The sequence below is a fragment of the Phallusia mammillata genome, chromosome 3 (genome assembly GCF_965637545.1).
Source record: "Phallusia mammillata chromosome 3, kaPhaMamm4.hap1.1, whole genome shotgun sequence".
NCBI lineage: Eukaryota > Metazoa > Chordata > Ascidiacea > Phlebobranchia > Ascidiidae > Phallusia > Phallusia mammillata.
This window is the reverse complement of record NC_137254.1, coordinates 2,761,647-2,779,167: the sequence shown is the minus strand read 5'-3', so window position 1 is coordinate 2,779,167 and position 17,521 is coordinate 2,761,647. Positions and strand designations below refer to the sequence as shown.

The 17,521-nt window shown below is 33.7% G+C and overlaps 4 long non-coding RNA genes across 4 annotated transcripts; 2 read left to right on the top strand and 2 right to left on the bottom strand.

Moving 5' to 3' along the window:
- Positions 1–193: 193 nt before the first annotated feature.
- LOC145217456 (uncharacterized) lies at positions 194–1,541 on the bottom strand. Its single transcript, XR_013857402.1, has 4 exons — positions 1,326–1,541; positions 1,020–1,039; positions 746–830; positions 194–257 (listed from the first exon to the last, which is right to left on the bottom strand). It is a non-coding gene; the product is annotated as an uncharacterized LOC145217456 (long non-coding RNA).
- Positions 1,542–4,868: 3,327 nt separating this feature from the next.
- LOC145220536 (uncharacterized) lies at positions 4,869–6,177 on the top strand. The gene is made up of 4 exons (XR_013858211.1): positions 4,869–5,011; positions 5,277–5,299; positions 5,617–5,701; positions 6,114–6,177. It is a non-coding gene; the product is annotated as an uncharacterized LOC145220536 (long non-coding RNA).
- Positions 6,178–7,815: 1,638 nt separating this feature from the next.
- LOC145217424 (uncharacterized) lies at positions 7,816–9,235 on the bottom strand. The gene is made up of 4 exons (XR_013857395.1): positions 9,084–9,235; positions 8,786–8,805; positions 8,543–8,627; positions 7,816–7,879 (listed from the first exon to the last, which is right to left on the bottom strand). It is a non-coding gene; the product is annotated as an uncharacterized LOC145217424 (long non-coding RNA).
- A 3,480-nt stretch (positions 9,236–12,715) lies between these two features.
- Positions 12,716–13,962, top strand: LOC145220497 (uncharacterized). The gene is made up of 4 exons (XR_013858202.1): positions 12,716–12,864; positions 13,130–13,152; positions 13,456–13,540; positions 13,900–13,962. It is a non-coding gene; the product is annotated as an uncharacterized LOC145220497 (long non-coding RNA).
- The last annotated feature ends 3,559 nt before the right edge of the window (positions 13,963–17,521 follow it).

Below are 17,521 nucleotides of genomic sequence, written 5' to 3'. Positions count from 1 at the left end.
ATGACAAATGTAAAACCTTAATTTTATCTTGTATGTTAAATGAGTTCTAGGACAAATTGAAATTACTTTCTAATCATTTTAAGTCATTTTCGGTAATCTTGCGTTCGGACTTGCAAGTCATAATTAGTTTATAGTTTTCTTCAATTTGTACCAAAAAATAACACAAGATTTTTGGTTAATTCTTTTTATTTGTCTGAATTTATTAGCATCCAAAAGTGATTTTGTATTCTCTGATGCTATTGGTCGTCTTGTTGAGCCTGAAATGTAAAATAAATTATAGTAAAATTAATAAAATTGATATAAGTAAAATTTCCAAACAAGGTTTGGAAACAAAAGCCAAAGCTGGAAATATATCTTATTTTCAAAGTGCATCCAATTTTAAATAGTTAAAGATTGTGATCACAAGGAAAAAATACTTTGAAAGGGAGTACAATCTCTTTAATAGGATTTGAATATTTTAAAACTTCTTAATATTTGTATCTTTAAAACTGATCTCAATTAAAATTTTGCACTCCTGTGAGCATCAGGTGGGCTTTGTTTTAAAACAAATTCGGACCGACTTGGGCATGAATTTGTAATAAAACGGGTTTAATTAGGGGTTTAACTTCACACTCCGCCGCATTACCGCATTGTAAAACAAATCCCAAACTGGGGTTCGGGCAGGACTGGAAGCAAAAGTTCCCAATCCCTTACAACTTTGATACCAATGCCTGCATATTGCCGCAAATATAACATGACAACTCACCAAGGCATTTACACCATATTGCGACGTTGCATCTCATCAACGATGTCCCTAATCAATGCCCGTTCGAAAGCCGCTTCATCAAACACTGGAACAGAAACATACATTTCAATTTCAACAAGATTAGAGATCTACCGTTTGTGACAAAAGTTAATATATTTTCTGTTTTGCAAAAAGGCGTCAATACTGGACAGCAAAAACGTTTTGATGGTTGTTTTAGCGAAACACGTAAACATTTTAGTCCTAAACATAACATAAGAATACGAAACAAATATACCTTGGTGCTGTTGGTCACCCCTAGAACAAAACAAAAAAAGAATGGAAAAGTGGGCATAAGGGTATTTTGTTCAGTTACAAACAAAAAGGCTCCCTAGTTATTTTATACCAACCGAATTATATCTGCCATATATTAACACACAGTTGTGAAAATCTGTTTAACTGAACATATAAATTGGTTAAGCATTCGTGGTGCTTTACAACGAACTTTAGAAGTAGCTTTCACGTCAATCTTGTATGCGTCTTAGGCTTTCCATTGCATAACCTATTTACTGGGCTACTTTGCAAAAGCAAACAAAGAACTTACAAGAAGTGTTTGGGATTTGAAGACACGTCGCCTAAGGGCCAGAATGCTTCTGTGGTCGCCAAGCACAAAGTGGCAACCAGAAGAATAGACAGACACAGCTTGTTCATGATGATAGTTGAGTTGTTGAAGTTGAAAACTTACTGATAACTGAAATCCGTTCTGCCTCTGGTTTTATAGATATTTTACTATTTACATTGACTGTTAAATTCTGTTAAGATTTGATTGACAACCTTCTGGCATTCAATCAATGAAACAATCATATTTCATTTCTTAGAAAATCATAGTTTGATGCAGCTCATTTTCTTTTAAATTATATTAAACTATACAATTACTATTGATTTTGAATCGTTTGAATTGATCTTTTGTTTTGGAGAGGAAATTCTATTGCGCCTAAACGCATTGTTTGATTTCATGGAAACGTTTTTGATAAAAGCTTTTCGATCAATGGGTCTTTGATCAATAATATTTTGATGGAAACGTTTCTAATAATAGCATTAAATTGCATGGAATTCTTTAATACAGGGCATCAAGTCCAGTACTACACAATAATGATATGATTTAACAAATTACGATTAATATGGTTGTTTTTCGGCGAAAAGATGTATTCGTTAATGTCAAACACTAGAAATACCTTCTTGTATCAAGAAAAAAACTGAAAAGTTCAATTGATGATTTGTGCAATGCATTTGGGTGTAATAATGAAGCAACTGTTATCTAGCATTGAAACTTTTCATACGGCATATAATTAATCAATTAAAGAAGTTCAGTTTTTCTATGAAGTTCAACAATTCACTTCTATTAAACTATTTTAAAAAAAAGAACTATTCAAACAATTAATATAGCAAATTTTATGGTTGAAACGCAAAATTAAAAGAAATAAGCTGCTTCAATGGCTGTAATTTTCAAAAAACGAATTCGATTGTTTTTTTCTATGAATGCCAGAAGTTCTTAGAGATTTCGCTCTTTACATTGACACTTAATTCTGTGAAAAAAGCATTTGGAAACCTTCTATTGAATTTGAATCGTTCAATTGTCCTTTTATTTTAAAAAGAATAATAGAAGTACTTCATAGAAATGTTTTGATAAAAGATTAACTTCTTTGGTTAATAATATTTTGTATGAGACTATTCAATGTTGGATAACAGTTAGTTTAATAATATTTTTCGGAATTTTTTGCTAACAATGCGTACACCCAAATGCACTGCACAGATATTTCATAGAACGTCTTAGCTTTGAGTTGATACAAGGAGGTATAACTATTGGAAGCCTACTTAACAAAAATTCTGCAAATGAAAATACGTTATTAATATTCCTGGTGACTCTTGAGCTGAGATTTTTTTCCATTGAAAAGTTCTTTAACTATGATTGTTGTTTTCATGAAGTTATTACAGTCACCGTTTTCCAAACATTTGAATCAGTGACAATTACAACTTCTGCATTTCACACTTTTAAAATTATAAAGTTCGTGTTAGCCAAATGTGTTTTTGGGGTATCCAACAGGACCAAAATAATTTGTTTCGTATTTTTATGTTATGTTGAAGACTTAAATCTTTACGTGTTTCGCTGAAAGGACCATTATAACATGTTTTCTGTCTAGTAGTAATGCAAAATTTGAAATACATTAACTTTGCCTTGGTGAGATGCCATGGTACATTGCTGTACACATTTGCATTATCGAATTTACTTACACAACAAATTAGGCCCAAAATTTGACAAAGTTTTGGTAGGAATAAAGTCAAGTGTGATTTCAGGCTCTAATTAACTCTTTTATTCAAACTTAAACCGATCCAAATGACAACTAGGATTTGCATGGACAATACAACATTAAAACCGAGGGCAAAATTTCAATTTCGAAAAATTAAGGTAAAAATTGTCAATAATCAAACCCCATAAAACACATGGCACCTCTTTTCGAAATAATTTTATTTATAATTCCAAATATTAATTATTAAAAGGTTGTTGCATTTTAACAAAAAAGAATAAAAAAAGAAGTTTAAGCTGTGGCTTTTTGTAGCAAAACTTTAAATGCTACTTTTCTCATGAATTTCAGCTTTAGCAAGACATCCAACAGCATCCGAGACTACTAAACAGTTTTGAATGCTAATAAATTCTGTGAAATAAAAAGAATGTGAAATATTGTGTTTATTTGGTGCAAATTGAAACAGTTGAAACAGAAAATGTTAGATTTGCAGCGTGTGCGCCTAAAACATGGTTATAAAAGTACGACATTTTCGAATCCTTTTTTGCAAAAGCTATTTAGTAAATGCTTGGCATGGAGTACAAGAGTGTATTCACTTTAATGGATGAAATAGTAGTGTTACAGAATTATTTTGGCAGCTCTAAGAATTTGGCTAAAAGACTTTTTCGATGTCAAACCCAAAACGACACACCAAACCCTACTTGCACAAACTGCCTCCCAAATTCGAAACCTGCTATAACAGCCCACCACTAAGGCAAAGAGATAACAAGCTGGTTTTACTAATGGGCGCCCCGTTTGTATAAAGTGACTAAACAGCATAAAATATATAGGCACTTCCAATAAATTTCTCTGAGAACGAGCCACAAAATATTCAGGTCTTTGCTAAACATTTACGTTTCATCAAAGTAAACTTGACAACTTTGTCGTCGTGGAAGAATGACGTCACAAACTTAAAACATACAACAAAATTAACCCTACAAATCGTCGATGTACGCCTATAAGAGTGTTAACCCACAAGTCAAGAATTGCTGGTTTAGATCAACAATCATGGAAAAGCAAATTCTAAAACGAAATTTGCAGGAAATTTTAATGGCTTTCTTTTATCCAAAGAAAATGTTCCAAGAAGGCTAGCAATAGTAATGCCTTCTTGTATCAAGTTAAAGCCAAGAACCTTCATAAATAATTTGTGGAGTGCGTTGTTAGCAAACAATTTAAAGAAGTTGAAAAAATTTCTATCAAATCCAACATTACGCTTCTATTTTTAGTCTTTAAAAATAAAAGAACTCAACGATTCAAAATCAATAGAAGGTTTCCAAATGTGTTTTTTTCACAGAAATTAACTGTCAATCTAAACAGCGAACATTCAAAGAATAAAACAATCTAATTCTGAAAATCACAGCCATTGATGCAGCTTATTTTTTCAGTTTGCGTTTTAACCATACAATTAAGTCAAAGCAGAGTTCCATGAATTATTTTTGCAATTTTTGCGTTTGCGCATACGCATTGTTACCAAACAATTCCTCAAAATGATAATAAACCGACTGTTATGCAGCATTAAGATTTTATCAAAGACAATTCCAATAAGTAAAACAATCCGCTTTTATTATTCCCATTCAAACAAAGAAAACTATTCAAACAATTTAAGTACTGTATGAATAAAATACAATTCTTTTAGAAAATGGTCTGCATCAATGGCTATGATTTTCAAGGAAAGAAATATAATTGTTTTATTGGCTGAATGCCAGAAGGTTGTCAATCAAATCTTCACAGAATTTAACAGTCAATGTAAACAGTAAAATCTCTATAAAACCAGGAGCAGAATGGGTTTCAGTCATCAGTAAGTTTTCAACTTCAACAACTCAACTATCATCATGAACAAGCTGTGTCTGTCTATTCTTCTGGTTGCCACTTTGTGCTTGGCGAGAACAGAAGCAGGTTTCTTTAGCTCACTTGCAAAGCATGGGTTGCATTTACTTGCACACCACATGTAAGTTAATTGTTTTTATTTTTGTAATTAACAGGTAAATATTTGAAACAAAGAAACACATAGAAAAAAAAATATTAAGTTATAAAAGTTACATCCCAAACTGATTATATTGCACAACAAACGATATTGGCATGTGTATTGCATTAAAAAGATATACATAGCAGTGTGTCGATGTAAAGTTGCTATATTTTGTTGTGAAAGGATTATTTGTTTGTAGCTGAACATAACTCAAAAATATTCACTTTTGCTTTTCTTTATGTTTTAGAGGCGACCAACAGCAGGGCTCAGGTATTTCTTTTCAAATTTCTTATGTTGTGTTAAAAACTTAAATGTTGACCTGTTTCAGAAAAACAATGGTATAAAATGTTGCTATAAAATGTGATCTATTTTAGTCACAAAAATGTTATTTAGATGATTTGATAAAAATATTTAAGAAAACCCTGCTGCAAAGATAAAAAAAAATAAAAAAATGGTCCATTATGAAAATATTGTTTCAGAAAAACAATTATAATCATTTTGTTGCCTTGTTTTCAATGTCTTAAATATTCTGTCGTAGATAGTAGATCTATAGTTTTGTTTGAATTTACATTTTATTTTTGTTCCAGTGATGGATGAAGCAGCATTGGAACGGGCTTTGGTTAACGACATCGTTGATGAGATTCAACGCCGCAATTTGGTGTAAACGTCTTGGTGAGTTTTCTTGATTATATTTTGTTGTACATGATTTTGCAAATGAATTTTTACAAACAACAAATTAGGCCCTAAAGTTGATAAAACTGTGGAACTAATGAAACTAAGTGTAAATTCAGTCCCTAATCAAGCCTGTTTTCTTCAAACTCAAAACCGATCTAAATTACAACTCTGATTTACAAAGAAAATAGAATTTTAAAACATGGTGCAAAATTTTTTGACGAAAAATTAAATTTAAAATTGTTAATATTCGAGCCCCAATTCAAACAAATGGCAATTCCTTATAAAATGTTTTTTATTTATGATCACACACTTTAACTTTTAAAAATATCACTTCGACGAAAAATATTCCTGGCTTTGGCTTTTGTTACAAAAATTTATCTCTAAATGTTTGTTTACTTATATGTTTCAGCTTCAACAAGGCTACCAATAGCATCAGAGACTTCAAAAATCACTTTTTGATGCTAAAAAAATTAGAACAATAAAAAGAATTAAATATATTGTTGTGTTATTTTTGGTAGAAATTGAGGAAATCTAGAAACTAATTATAAATTACAAGTCAGAAACGATTTTATTAAAATGACTTTAAAATGATTAGAATGAAGTCATTTAAACTTGGCTTACGTTGAAGTTTAGGTTTTTGCTTTGTCATCACAATCTCTTGGTTGCCTATAAAGCCTCAAACATAAGATGGTTCAGCGAAAATAAACAAACAATCACTTGTTCACAAAGTTGTGGGTTCTAATCCCATCTCGGTCGCTTGTGTTTCCCTGAGCAAGAAACTTAAGCGACATTGCTCCAACCTAGTGGTTCCCGATGGGTTGAACTAAATTGAAGTCACCAACTGCCTAATACAGAAAACAAATAAAAAATGATGAACGGACCTGTAATAACACAGACAGCTCGACGGCGGACTTAGTGTGAGTATAACGCATTCGGGCGTTGCCCGCCCACCGAGGATAAAAATGAAACAAACAAATTAACCAATCACGTTACGGCATATCCGTGTATCGACTGAAACAGTAATGGATGGAGCTTCTAACATGAGAACTCATAACAGACAAAGTTTGCTAAATACCAATAGATGGCATTAAGAGCACAGGTATTCAAATTGGCAGTGGGACTGGGTCTCAGGAACTGAGTTTATCAGTTACAGTTTTATTGTCATTATTATTGTTAAACCTCAACCAACCCTAATAGCTGTTTGTTATTTTTAACTGCCAAGTGTGCGGCGGAAGGAAATTTTAGTTCTTTAATGCGCCGCATGCTAAAAAAGTTTGAGAACCGCTGGTTTGGAGTTTGGACAAAATCCGAATATACTTGGAAATTCCGAATAACTTTTGACACAAAGTCAATCGAAGCGAACGACTGGTTCCGGAACGGATCGTTTAAAATATTTGCACGAAGTAAACAATTAAATAGCATTTTGCGCAAAACGTGGCTTATATGAGCCTTGTCGATGAAGTTTCTTACTAAACATTATCTTTTCCCGTGTTTTTCACAGATGGGTGTAAGCAATATTATGTCCTTATTTTTCCTTAGTCATATTTTGTTTTTAAGGCCTTAAAGGTAAAAATACGATGAAAGATCTAAAACCTAAATTTCATCTTGTAAGTTGAATGAGTTGTAGGCGAAGTTTAAATTACTCTATTCTAATCATTTTAAGTCATTTTCCTTAAGCTTGCGTTCGGACTTGTAAGTTATAATTAGTTTATAGTTTCAGTTAAGATGAACATAAATTCATAACTGGGATCAGCCCTGAAGCGTCTATGCAGACCAGCGATCACGGCACACTCATGTAGAAATCATAGTACGCCAGGCCCATTGGCGTTATACCGAATCAGCCAGTCACCAAGCATTCACCACCATATGGCAAGGCGTAGGCTAGAAAAATCTAGCCTGCGGTGAGATTCGAACCCACGACAGGAGTCTTTTCAGGACTCGCGCTCTACCAACTGAGCTACGCAGGCTCAGTGGAGAATCCGCCGAATGTCGAATCACAAGCACCGTTGCCTGCCTCGTATGCTGCACATGTCAGTTTCGTAATAGTTTATAGTTTATTTTAATTTGCACCAAATAATAACACAAGATTTTTGTTAATTATTTTTATTTGTCTGAATTTATTAGCATCCAAAAGTGATTTTGTAGTCTCTGATGCTATTGGCAGCCTTGTTGTAGCTGGAACATATAAAATAAATCATAGTAAAAATAATAAAAATTAAAATTAATATCAGTAACATTTCCAAATAAAAGTTTTAAAACAAAAGCCAAAGCTGGAAATATTTCTTTTTCAAAGTGCATTAAACTTTTAACAGAGAAAGTTTGTTATAACAAAGAAAAAAAATACTTTAAAAGAGAGTAAAATCTGTTTAATGGGGTTCGAATTTTTTAAAATTTATTGTCATTTGTATTTTCAAACTTATCTGAATTAAAATTTTGCACGCTTGCGAGCATCAGGTAGACTTTGTTTTAATTCAGACGGAGTTTGGGCAAAAACATGTAATAAAACGGATTTGATTAGGGGATTTACTTCACACTCTGCCTCATTTGTAACTTTAGGGTATATTTTGGGCTGAGTTTAATATAAAGGCCAAATTGGGGTTCGGGTAGTATTGGAGCCCCATATTCGAAACCCTTTACAACGTTGATTTCAATGCCTGCATATTGGAAACTCAATCAGAGTTGTAGATCAGATCGGGTTTGAGCTTAAAGAAAACAGGCTTGATTAGAATTCACGCTCGGTTTCATTAGTGCCGCAGTTTTAGACTTTAGGGCTTAATTTGTTGTTTAAGTAATTTCGTTGATGAAACTGTGTACAGCAAATATAACATGGCAACTTACCAAGGCATTTACACCATATTGCGACGTTGCATCTCATCAACGATGTCCCTAATCAATGCCCGTTCGAAAGCTGCTTCATCAAACACTGGAACAAAAAATACAAAAATATTAGAGATCTACCGTTTGTAACTAAAATTAAAATACTTTATATTTTGCAAAAATGCGTCAATAATATGTTTTTTTTAGGGAAATCCGTAAACATTTTAGTCTTTAACATAACGTAAGAATACGAAACAAAGTTACCTTGCCGTTGTTGGTCACCCCTAAAACAAAACAAAAAAAGGAATAGAAAAGTAGGCATAAGGGTATTTTGTTCAGTTACAAACAAAAAGGCTCCCTAGTTATTTTATACCAACCGAATTATATCTGCCATATATTAACACACAGTTGTGAAAAATTGTTTAACTGAACATATAAATTGGTTAAGTATTCGTGGTGCTTTACAACGAACTTTCGAAGTGACTTTCACGTCAATCGTTTAAGCTTTTTGTTGAATAACTTATTTTTCGGGCTATTTCGAAAAAGCAAACAAACAACTCACATAAAGTGTTTGGGATTTGAAGACACGTCGCCTAAGGGCCAGAATGCTTCTGTGCTGGCCAAGCACAAAGCAGCAACCAGAAGAATAGACATACACAGCTTATTCATGATGATAGTTGAGTTGTTGAAGTTGAAAACTGACTGATAGCTGAAACCCATTCTGCTCCTGGTTTTATAGAGATTTTGCTGTTTACATTTACTGTTAAATTCTGTGAAGATTTGATTGACAACCTTCTGCCATTCATTTAATAAAACAATCATTTTCCTTTCCAGAAAATCACAGCCATTGATGCAGCTCATTTCCTTTTAAATTTCTATTTCAACCCAACAAGTACTATTGATTTTCAATTGTTCTTTTATTTTGGAGAGAATAATAGAACTCTATTGCGCTTAAGCGCATTGTTTGATTTCATGGAAATGTTTTTCATTAAAGCTTTAAGTCTTTGATCAATTATATTTCGTATGAAACGTTTTCAATGATAATAATATAAAAGTACATTGAATTTTTTAACACAGGGCATAAAGTTTAGTACAACATAATAATGATAAAATTCACCAAATCATGATTAATGTTGTTGTTGTTGTTTTTGGCAAAAATATTTATTGGTTGATGTCAAACAATGGAAACACCTTCTTGTAACAAGAAACAAACGAAAAAAAAGTTCCATGGATAATTTGCGCTACCAAACAACTCCTAATAATAATAATGAAGCAACTGTTAAATTTATTGTACGGAATACAATTAAATAAAGAAGTTTTTGTCAAAAAACGATTGCATTTCTATAAAGTCCAACAATGCGCTTCTATTATTCTTTTCAAAATGAAAAGAACAATTCAAACGATTGAAAATAGCAATTGTATAGTTGAAACCCAAAATTAAAAGAAATGAGATGCATCAATGGCTGTTATTTTCAGAAAACGAATTCGATTGTTTTTTCTATGAATGCCAGGCTGTTTACATTGACACTAAAATTCTTTGAAAAACCATTGGCAAACCTATTGATTTTGAATCGTTAAATTGTCCTTTTTATTTTGAAAAGAATAATAGAAGTACTTCATAGAATTGTTTTGATGAAATCTTAACTTCTTTGGTTAATAATATTTTGTATGAGACTATTCAATACTGGATAACAGTTAGTTTAATAATATTTTTCAGATTTTTTGGCTAACAATGCGTACAACCAAACGAACTGCACAAATTAATCATTGAACGACTTAGCTTTATACAAGAAAGTATAACAATTGAAAGCCTTCTTAACAAAAATTCTGCAAATGAAAATACGTTATTAAAATTCCTGGTGACTCTTGAGCTGAGATTTTTTTCAATTGAAAAGTTCTTTAACTATTATTGTTGTTTTCATGAAGTTATTACAGTCACCGTTTTCCAAACATTTGAATCAGTGACAATTACAACTTCTGCATGTCACACTTTTAAAAATTATAAAGTTCGTGTTAGCCAAATGTGTTTTTGGGGTATCCAACAGGACCAAAATAATTTTGTTTCGTATTTTTATGTTATGTTGAAGACTTAATTGTTTACGTGTTTCGCTGAAAGAACCATTATAACATGTTTTCTAGTAGTAATGCAAAATTTGAAATACATTAACTTTGGCTTGGTGAGATGCCATGGTACATTGCTGTACACATTTGCATTATCGAATTTACTTACACAACAAATTAGGCCCAAAATTTGACAAAGTTTTGGCAGGAATAAAGCCAAGTGTGATTTCAGGCTCTAATTAACTCTTTTATTCAAACTTAAACCCGATCTAAATAACAACTCGGATTTACACAGGCAATAGAACATTGAAATCAAGGGAAAAATTTCAATCTCGAAAAATTAAGTTAAAAATTGTCAATAATTGAACCCCATTCAACACATGGCACATCCTTTCGAAATAATTTTATTTATGATTGCAAAATATTAATTATTAAAAGGTTGTTGCATTTTTACAAAAAAAGAATAGTTTAACTGTGGCTTTTTGTAGCAAAACTTTAAATGCTACTTTTCTTATGAATTTCAGCTTTAGCAAGACTTCCAATAGCATCCGAGACTACTAAACGGTTTTGAATGCTAATAAATTCTGTCAAATAAAAAAATGTGAATATTGTGTTTATTTGGTGCAAATTGAAACAGTTGAAACAGAAAATGTTAGATTTGCAGCGTGTGCACCTGAAACATGGTTATAAAAGTACGACATTTTCGAATCCTTTTTTGCAAAAGCTATTTAGTAAATGCTTGGCATGGAGTACAAGAGTGTATTTACTTTAATGGATGAAATAGTAGTGTTACAGAATTATTTTGGCAGCTCTAAGAATTTGGCTAAAAGACTTTTTCGATGTCAAACCCAAAACGACACACCAAACCCTACTTGCACAAACTGCCTCCCCAATTCGAAACCTGCTATAACAGCCCACCACTAAGGCAAAGAGATAACAAGCTGGTTTTACTAATGGGCACCCGTTTGTATAAAGTGACTAAACAGCATAAAATATATAGGCACTTCCAATAAATTTCTCTGAGAACGAGCCACAAAATATTCAGGTCTTTGCTAAACATTTACGTTTCATAAAAGTAAACTTGACAACTTTGTCGTCGTGGAAGAATGACGTCACAAAATTAAAACATACAACAAAATTAATCCTACAAATCGTCGATGTACGCCTATAAGAGTGTTAACCCACAAGTCAAGAATTGCTGGTTTAGATCAACAATCATGGAAAAGCACATTCTAAAACGAAATTTGCAGGAAATTTTAATGGCTTTCTTTTATCCAAAGAAAATGTTCCAAGAAGGCTAGCAATAGTAATGCCTTCTTGTATCAAGTTAAAGCCAAGAACCTTCACAAATAATTTGTGGAGTGCGTTGTTAGCAAACAATTTAAAGTTGAAAAAATTTCTATAAAATCCAACATTACGTTTCTATTTTTGGTCTTTAAAAATAAAAGAACTCAACGATTCAAAATCAATAGAAGGTTTCCAAATGGTTTTTTTCACAGAACTTAACTGTCAATCTAAACAGCGAACATTCAAAGAATAAAACAATCTAATTCTGAAAATCACAGCCATTGATGCAGCTTATTTTTTCAGTTTGCGTTTTAACCATACAATTGATATTTTTAATCGTTTGAAGCCGTTTTTGTTTGATAACTGTTAGCTCAAAATATACTAGGAATTTTAATAGCATTGTTTTAGCAGCAAGAACATTTCCAAGATGACGAACAATAGTAATGAATTTTTGTATTAAGTCAAAGCAGAGTTCCATGAATTATTTTTGCAACGCGTTTGCGCATACGCATTGTTACCAAACAATTCCTCAAAATAATAATGAACCGACTGTTATGCAGCATTAAGCTTTTATCAAAGACAATTCCAATAAGTAAAACAATCCGCTTTTATTATTCCCATTCAAACAAAGAAAACTATTCAAACAATTTAAGTACTGTATGAATAAAATACAATTCTTTTAGAAAATTGTCTGCATCAATGGCTATGATTTTCAAGGAAAGAAATATAATTGTTTTATTGGCTGAATGCCAGAAGGTTGTCAATCAAATCTTCACAGAATTTAACAGTCAATGTAAACAGTAAAATCTCTATAAAACCAGGAGCAGAATGGGTTTCAGTCATCAGTAAGTTTTCAACTTCAACAACTCAACTATCATCATGAACAAGCTGTGTCTGTCTATTTTTCTGGTTGCCACTTTGTGCTTGGCGACCACAGAAGCAGGTTTCTTTAGCTCACTTGCAAAGCATGGGTTGCATTTACTTGCACACCACATGTAAGTAAATTGTTTTTATTTTTGTAATTAACAGGTAAATATTTGAAACAAAGAAAAACATAGAAAAAAAATATTAAGTTATAAAAGTTACATCCCAAACAGATTATTTTGCACAACAAACGATATTGGCATGTGTATTTCATTAAAAAGATATACATAGCAGTGTGTCGATGTAAAGTTGCTATATTTTTGTTGTGAAAGGATTATTTGTTTGTAGCTGAACAAAACTCCAAAATATTCACTTTTGCTTTTCTTTATGTTTTAGAGGCGACCAACAGCAGGGCTCAGGTATTTCTTTTCAAATTTCTTATGTTGTGTTAAATACTTAAATGTTGACGTGTTTCAGAAAAACAATGCTATAAAATGTGATCTATTTTAGTCACAAAAATGCTATTTAGATTATTTGATAAAAATATTTAAGAAAACCCTGCTGCAAAGATAAAAAAATAAAACAAATGGTCCATTATGAAAATATTGTTTCAGAAAAACAATTATAATCATTTTGTTGTCGTGTTTTCATTGTCTTAAATATTCTGTCGTAGATAGTAGATCTATACTTTTGTTTGAATTTACATTTTATTTTTGTTCCAGTGATGGATGAAGCAGCATTGGAAAGGGCTTTGGTTAACGACATCGTTGATGAGATTCAACGCCGCAATTTGGTGTAAACTTCTTGGTGAGTTTTCTTGATTATATTTTGTTGTACATGATTTTGCAAACGATTTTTAACAAACAACAAATTAAGACCCAAAGTTGATGAAACTGCAGCACTAATGAGACCGACAGTGAATTACAACTCTTATTTACACAGACAAGAGATTATAAAAACCGCGTACAAACGCTTCACTAAGGATAAATTATATTTAAAATTGTTAATATTCGAGCCCCTTTTAAACAGATTGCACTTCCTTTGGAATTTTTTTATTTATTTATGATACCGCACTTTCACTTCAAAAAGTTTGTTGCAATTTCAAAGAAATTCTGGCTTCGGATTTGTTGCAAAAAATGAAATGTTACTTTACTTATTTGTTTCAGCTTCAACAACAAGGCTACCAATAGCATCAGAGACTTCAAAAATCACTTTTGGGTGCTAATAAATTCAGACAAATAAAACAAATTTGAAATAATATTGTGTTATTTTTTTGATACAAATTAAAGAAACTTGGAAACTGATTATAACTTACATACCGAATGCAATGTCAAGGAAAATGAGTTATGTTTAGAATGCAGTAATTAACCTTGTTCTACAACCCTGTTAATTTCACAGATAAATTCAGGTTTTAGCTTTGTCATCCAAATATTTTTTTAACTTTAATTTCCTAAAAACATAGGATGACAAGGCAAAAATACGCAAACAGCGTTGATTTCAACCACCTGCAAAACTAAATGATCAGTTAGAAACGTAATTCCACATCGACAAGGGTCGCTATAAGCCATGTTTTGCGCAAATTACTATTTTGTTTGTTTGGTTGCTCAGTATGCAAAATTGTGTTTGCCTATTGTTACCGAATTATTTCGGCAGGCCTGATCAATCGGTCTGAGACACCAAGCCTAATTACTTAATTCGAAACCGGTCCAGAACCCTCCAATAACGGCTTACCACTGAGGCCAATTACTCCCGCACACTGGTTTAGCTTATGGGCGCTGAAAAAATGTAAAAAAAACAACGCTACACCGGGCACGTGGCAACCCTCCACCAATACTAACACAAACACCATCACGTTTCACGGCGCCCAGAGAAAAAGGACTAGCGACGCCCTATTCAAGGCATGCGGAACTCGAAGGCACATTCCGGCGCAATCAACGCTTTACAAATGAATCACCACAAAGGGAAAGCAGCGAGGGTGCCATAACACAAACGTAACTAAGGTGACACAACGAAAAAGAATAAACAATATGTGACAGTGACAAAGGTCTGGCGCGCCTGACCCATATACAGACATAGGGATTTAGGGAAAACCCTGATCGGGATTCGTCCCCGGGAGAGTCCTGGGTTCAAACCCCGTGAAAAAAACAACAACAACAAGTAAACAAAATTTCGCTACACTATTGTGAATAACATCAAACGATCTATTTCTTACACATTACGTTAACATGGCCGGGTGGTAAGTGTAACGCTTTCTGTTCACAGTTTTAATCCTGTCTCGGTTGTTTGTATTTGAAAACAATCTTTTTAAGAGGCATTAGTTACCACTGAGTTGAACTAAATTGAAATCATAAAAAATCTGCCGAGCAGAAAAGAAAACAGAAAATAACATGATTCCACAGACTTGTAATGAAACAGGCAGCTCATGAATCATTGTGATCACAACGCATTTAAGCGTTGCCCGCCCACCGAGGATCAAAATAAAAAGCAAACAAATACTTAACGGAACAATTCGCATTATTTAAACTCGTGCTAGGGCTATTCGGAATTTCCAAGTATATTCACATTTGTTCTAAACCTTTTCCTATTTTACACACTCATGATATCATATATAAAAATTAAATTTAAATTGTTCACAATCGAATCTCCTTTAAACATCAATTACTTTCAAATTATGTGAACTGTCAGTAATGTTTGTTTTTTAATGAAACGAGGCATCAATTTTTGACCACACGGTTTTTATTTTCTTAACTGTTAAAAGTTACTTATTTATTGTATTTCGAAACTATATTTTTACATATTTTTGCAAAACTCGATATGTCAATGCTATTTCCTAATGCATTTCAGTTTTACAAGAATTTCACTTGCACCAAAAACCACAGGGGAACTTTAAGGACTTATAAACTAAGTAAATAAACAAAATGAAAGTATGTAATTGAAGCGGTCGAAGCTTTATTGAGCAGCGGCGCCATGTCCGAGTCATGTTAGAAACGTGTAAGAGATAGAGCAACGCGAAATCGGCGTTTATAAAGAGGCAATGGCGATAAAAGAAAACGGCAAATAGCACGTTTCGATGCGCATGAGCGAACACGGTAGTGAGGTCGCTACAGGACCCCCCTCCAGAAGCGGGCTTTTGTTACGATGGCCAGTGGGTAACGTAACATCACACGGAGAGAAATTTCAGCTGCCTTGGAGCCAATTTACGCAGAACAGTCGGTACTTCATTGGCCAAAAATCCAATCAATTATCCTCAGACATGTGCCGCGTGAACAGTGTTCGTGGAGGACAGATGACTGGCGGTTTCGGGCGGAGCGAGGATTTCATCCAAAAACCGGGTTGGTTTTTAATGCCCGAAGAGGTGTGTTCGGAAGGCTAGTTCGGGAGGCGCGCTGCACGTGTTTGCTGGGTCACTTCGGAATGACGTAGAGTAGCAGAGCAAAGCGGTGCTCTGAGCAAGCTTGAGGTGCACGTAATGGCGACAACACGGTTACTTTTTCAGCCAAGTAATGAAGATCAGTCGGGTCTTCATCGGGCAAAACAAATCGAATATCCCGAGGCAAGTGCAGGAGTCGCGCTGCACGGTCGTGCCGGGTAGAGCAATCGATTGAAGCAAGCGTTGTGCGTGTGCTTTGTACTCAACTGTTGCAGGCTGCCGTTCAAACAAATCAAATGTCCAGAGGCACGTGCAGGAGTCGCGCTGCTTGTTTGTGCCAGGAAATCGCAAATGCTTGAAGTCGGCGTTGTACTTGATACGCATCTGTTGCAGAGGCCGTCCCAACAAGAAAATTAGTAACACGGCTGTAGCGTGTTCCAGTGTGCTGAGATGTAGTTCCAACGTTGAGTCGACGTGAAGAAACTGTTTTATCTGCCACATCTTGGAACCGAGCTCGTACTGAAGCAAACCACGTGGCTGAGTTAGCGAACACGTGGGAAGCTTGAGACACACAGCGTGTTCCATGACCTTCAAAGTCCGTTTGAGAGTCGCGGGGTCACCAATGAAGCGGTCGAAGCTTTATTGAGCAGCGGCGCCATGTCCGAGTCATGTTAGAAACGTGTAAGAGATAGAGCAACGCGAAATCGGCGTTTATAAAGAGGCAATGGCGATAAAAGAAAAAGGCAAATAGCACGTTTCGGTAGTGAGGTCGCTACATAATGTTAATTATTGTAAAATTGACTGAATATACAAACTCACTACAGCTAACATGTCTAAATGTAAGCAAAAAAATTGTCCCAAAAAGAAAAAATCATTTAAAGAAAAAAATCGTCCAATCGAAAACATATAATCCAAATGCCTAGACTATATACGCAAAGTTTAAAGCTGGGAGTTTTTTTAGTGATGTACCGAATCGGCTAAATTTCGGTTCGGTCGAAACCGAAGATTCGGCAGTTTTGCCGCATACACCGAATCAGTTGTGACGTCAAGCGAAGACGTACGCTACGCGTTTGACATGAAAACATAAGTTTATCTACCAGGCAATTAGTGCAAAATACTTTTTTTTGGGTTCAACATTGCCTTAAGCATGTTTACAAACCTGCCAATGAATTGTTCAGTTTTTTGTCTACGGCGGAGACAATAAGTTCAGAATTTATAAACAATAAGTTTTAGAATTTATAATAATTGACGCGATTTTAGTTGAGGTGTAGTTTAAAAGGTTGCGTGTTACCTTACTAAGCAGAAGAGACTCGTTAAACGCTTTATATATGTGTTCGTAAAAGACTAAATATTAATTTGGCAAACCGAATATTTGGTAAATCTCTAGTTTTTTTGACAGTTGTTCGACAATGTAAATG